The following is a 5414-nucleotide window of genomic DNA, read 5'->3' as shown; positions in this document are numbered from 1 at the left end:
AGATGGCGCACCTCCTCCACCCAGACCCAGGCTCCCCCGCTGTTTGCACAGTGCACCCTGTTATTACTCATGTTCGTGTCTCCAGGACCAGAAAGCCAGTCCTGAGCGCTACTGGGGTTCAGCCCTCTCCCCACTCCCCCACTCTACTCAGCACGTGTGGATGGAACTGGGTGTCTCCGGTGCTGCGTACTGGGTGGGGATTTGAAAGAAATGAGCACCCTCACGGAGCTCATGGGCTGGAAGGTGTTTCAACTCCTTCCAGGCCTGTGCTGTGGGGCAGCCGGCAGCCCTCCCCTGGGGGCAGCAGGTACCTAGGCCCAGCCTGGCCCCGAGCAGACGCTCTTTCTGTCCCCAAGACAACTCAGCAGGTGCTCAGCACTGCTCACTGCCAGGAACCAAACGCGTTATGAACTTGGGCAAGTTGCAGAGAGAGAAGGAACATTCGTTGAACCTCTTCTACGTGCAAGGTGACAGGCACTGTTAAGGACTTCTCCGATGCCCCAGCAAATCTCCATGGTGAGACTCCAGGCATGTGCAGGGCAGCTGGCTCCGCCAGACCTGGGCTGGTACGGAGAGGGGCCTGGGCTGCTGTGCTGTGTGGTGCAGATCTGCGAGTCGCCCAAGAGCCAGCCCACCGGTTCAGCTGTCGTAACCCCCAAGCAGCGGCCAGAAGCCAGCCCAGCTCATCCTTGGCCACAGTGGGTGCTCGGTCCTTGGAGAGGGCTCGGAGTGAGTGAGACTTCCCACAGGCTCACGGCCAGTTCCCCCAAGTGACCTCAAGCAAACCCCAAACCTCTGAGTTCCAGCTTCTCTAATCCATGTCTGAGGGTCCTTGGTGAAGGCACCGCCCCCCCCGCCCCCGGGGTGCTGGCGAGGCCATCTCAGGCTGTACCGTATTTTTCCTGTGTGTAAGACACCCCCATGTATAAGATGACCCCCACTTTTCCAACCCAAAATTAAGAACTCAAAAGTGACCTCAAGCAAACCCCAAACCTCTGAGTTCCAGCTTCTCTAATCCATGTCTGAGGGTCCTTGGTGAAGGCACCGCCCCCCCCGCCCCCGGGGTGCTGGCGAGGCCATCTCAGGCTGTACCGTATTTTTCCTGTGTGTAAGACACCCCCATGTATAAGATGCCCCCCACTTTTCCAACCCAAAATTAAGAACTCAGTATTTTAAACACATTTTTATTTAGTAACTAGAGGCCCAGTGCATGAAATTTGTGCACGGGTACAGTCCCTAGGCCTGGCCTGCGATCAGGCCATCTTCCCTGGCTGCTGGCAGCCAGCCCCACCCTCCACCATCACCTACCCCCGGTTTCCCTGTTTGCCATCAGGCAATCGGAGCCTGCTGGCCGGTGGGGAGGGACCAAGAGGTTGGCTGTTCCCGCCCACTCGCCAACCCTGCCCCCTGCCACTGGTCACCCTCTGTGTGTGGGGCGACTAGTGGGCAGGGGCCTTGGCCTGGCACTGCCCACATCTGCGGCCACCCACCCCTGGTTCCCCATTCCCCATTGGGTGATTGGCACCTGCCTGCTGGGGGAAGGGACCAAGAGGTTGGCTGGCAGGCCCCAATCAGGCGATCAAGGCCTGCAGGCTGGGGGCGGCTCCTGCATTGAGCGTCTGCCCCCTGGTGGTCAGTACACATCATAGCGACCAGCGGTTCTGCCATTCGGTTGATTTACATATTAGCCTTTTATTATATAGGATTACCACAGATAATGTTTACATACCAGTACTATGAGATTATGCAGCAGATCACTTTATTCAGCCTCTGTTGCATCACTGCTCTCTTCTTCATCACTATTAGTTCCAGACATATCAATTTCTTCAACTTCTATTGTATCACTGCTGTCTTCTGAGTCACTGTCTATATATGTGAGATCATCCTCATAAACTGGTGGCATTTTCTGAGCTAACTTTGTTCGTGTTCTCATGGCTTCATTTCACTTGCAAACATTCTTGCCTGACATTGAACAAGCTTGGTTGACACACATAAGCCACTCTGGCGCTGCTCCATAATCCAAGTCTTAAGCCTCTGCTCCAAGTTTGCCCATTTTGCTGATTTTCCTCTTAAGGCCTTCTTCTTTTTTGGCATCTTAAGGAGTTGTTCTTCCTGTTTTCTCCACTGTCTGATCCTACACTCAGTGGGAGGAGGTCCAAATTGTCTCTCTGCAACCCTATTTCCATGGTCTTTTGCATAGCTGATTACATTCAGTTTGAATTTTGCAGAGTAAGACAATTGCTTACCAGTATTTATCTTTTTATTTTTCGTCATCTTTATGGGCTCAGAATGCTCGGTCCCTGTTGTATCTGCACACTCTCCACCTCCACCTCCAATTACAGCATTAGCTGACGTCAGTAACAATAAGGCTCGTGATTGGAGGAAGCCTGTTTGACAAGGTGTGGGCAGCTACGCACCCACACAGCTCCCTCCTCTGCTGACTTCCATGTATAAGACGCCCCCTGATTTTCAGTCTAACGATTTTAGGGAAAAATAGCGTCTTATACACAGAAAAATACGGTAAGTGACAGGGGAAGTGGCATTTCCAGGCTATTGTGCTCTGCAAAGAGGAGAGAGAGGAGGCTGCAGGATGGGGAGGTGGCCTAAGAGGGCAGAAGGCTCGCCATTCAGCCGCCTAAGGAGGCCAGAGGAGATCATTAGCTGCTTCAGCCTCCCGGGTGGAGGCTGGGAGGAGACTAGCGTGGGGCGGGGTCCAGGACTTCAGCTTTGCCCAGGACTCTTGGTTGGCCTGGGTGCCATCCTGTGAGGGCTTGAAGGTGGGTGGTGAGAGCTAGGATGGAGACCCCATCCATTTGGCTTTGGTTTGCAGTGCAGGGTTCAGAGGTGGGGGCAGACAACAATGAGGGTGCAGAGAGGAGGGGGGAGAAGAGAGGGGTGGAGGGGCAGGCCCCTCCTGGAGGAGACTCATTCCCTAGCTGAGGGAGAGTAGTGGCTGCAGCTCTCAGCTGAGGTTCCCTGAGACTCACCCTGAGCCCCTGAGCCCACAGCCACACCTCTCCCCAGGGGGCCACAGGCAGGGTGTGGGGACAGGGAGGGGTGGAGAGGTCCTCACTCTCACCCACCTGTGTGAGGATCAGCTGGGCACTCATGGTGTGTCTCCCCTCTAAGCAGTTCCCCGCTTCCTGTCCCTGAGGGGATGCCAGGACAGGCTCCCAGGAGGCTGTGCTGTGTCTGTCCTAGACCAGCCTCCTGGGGAGCCTCCCAATGTCAGCGGCACTTTCTGAGGTTGACCTGTTCCCTGGCTAGGGGCAGGGATGAAACCAATGAAAGGTAGTGCCCTTCCCCATATGGGAGCTTCCAGCCCTTTCCCACCCACACCCACGTATACACATGCTCACACCCACCACACACACCCACTCTCACACACACCACATACTCACACACATAGACACACTCACACCCACTACACACTCACACACACCACACACTACACACTCACACAGACACACACGCTCACACCCACCACACACACTCACACCCACCACACACACTCACACCCACCACACTCACCGACACATATACTCACACCTACTATGCACACACACTCACACAAACCACACATACACCACACACTCACACACATAGACACATACACTCACACCCACTACACACACACACACTCACACACACCATACACTCACAGAAACATACACACACACATACACCACACACACCACACACTCTCACACCCACCACACACACACATACACACACACAGACACACATACTCACACCCACTACACTCACACCCACACATACACACATTCACACAGACACACATTCATACTCACATACACTTTGCAAGCCCTAATTTTCAACATCACCTTAAAAATATCTGGTCTAAAGGAAAGCAGCATTGTCTGTTTTGCTGGTTTACCCTGTGTGCATGTGTGTGCCTGCATGTGTGTATATAAGAAAAATAAAGTAGCTAGATAGGCTTTTATCTTTTCCGTACAGTGTGCCTCTGGGAATTGTAAGTAGGAAAATACCCACTGAAGGAAGATATTGCAAGATGGCCGTGAAAGTGAAAGTGAGCCAGAGACGGTCTGCTTTTCTCCCGCGCTGGGAGCAGGAGGGAGCTGGTAGCCGACTGGGAGAGCCAGGCTTTGGGCTGTGGTCCTTGGGTTTGCCCGTGGCTGTGCCTTTCTGTGATGCCAGCTCTGGCTTGGAGCTGCCAATGGGCCTCGTCGGGGCCCCTCCTGCTTTCTAAGTATAGCCTTTGAGGCCCAGCCAGATGGGAGCCGGAGCCAGAAGTTCCCTGGAAAGCATTTGCTTTCACAGGGGCCTGGCGGGAAGCTGGGCAGGAGGCTGGCGGGGCGGGAGGGTGGGCGCAGGTGCTCGGCCGCCTGGAGGGCCTGGTTCGCTGGGGTCGCTGTCTGTACAGGTGGTCCTGAGGCCTGAGAGGGTGGTCCTCCCCCTCCAGTCTGATCGTGGCCAAAGCTGGAGCCAGAGTAGACCAAGCTCAGGCTGGCGTTTTCAGGGGCTGGAGGATGGGTGGCCCTGGAGAGCTTGGCCACTCTGATGGGCAGTGGAGGGGAAAAGCGAGGTGACCTGGACCAGCTGACATTTGGCTACTCACCACTGCTCCCTTGCTGTGCCCGAGCCCAGCTCCCCCGCCCGGAGCCCAGCAACCTCACCCGGCCCCCTTCTCCTCTAGATTGGGAAATGCTTCAGAACCCCATTCACTTACTGGGGGGTCATCTCTCCTGGGATATTCATACTTCTGAACGCTCGCCCCAAAGACACGCCTTTCTAACATGAAATTTCAGGATTCTGGGGTGGGAAGGGCTGTGCTGAGGGGGAGGGGAATTGGGGCTCCCTTCGTCTGTGGGCAGGTGGGTGAGAGGAGCTCAGACACCACCTCTGTGGCCTGTGAGGGACAGGGGGCCTGGGCTGTGGCCAGGGTGGGAGGAGAGGCAGCCTGGCATCCGGGTGATGGCCTCAACCAGGCCTCGCAGCTAGGGACCTAGGCTCCCCGAGTCACAGCGTCTTCCCGTGTGAAATGCAGGGCCCTATGGGGGTAGGTGCAAGTGCAGGTTTGGGAAGTCATGCAGCCCAGCCAGTGCCCCCCATTTCCCTTCCCTGGGCCTGGCCAGCACCCCCGCCCGCCCACCTGCTCTGCTGCGCCCCAGCTTCCTGCCTGGAAAAACCAGTGGAGCAAAGGGAGCCTTGGCTTTGCACCCACAGGCTGTGAGCACAGGGCCCCGCGGGGCCGCAGCCCCAGAAGGCGCCACCGGTGATGGATCCCGCGGGCTAATCATCCTGTTGCTTGTGGTGTAAGGACTTTCATCTGCCTCGCCTGTCACTGACCGTACACGCTGTCTTGAGCTCCTAACTGTTCAATGAGCCCTAATTGAGGCAGTGGGGGCGGGGAGCAGGAGGGAGAACGGTGG

Source organism: Myotis brandtii, unplaced genomic scaffold, assembly GCF_000412655.1.
Source record: "Myotis brandtii unplaced genomic scaffold, ASM41265v1 scaffold421, whole genome shotgun sequence".
In the NCBI taxonomy this organism is placed as follows: Eukaryota; Metazoa; Chordata; class Mammalia; order Chiroptera; family Vespertilionidae; genus Myotis; species Myotis brandtii.
Note: the sequence above shows the minus strand (reverse complement) of the source record.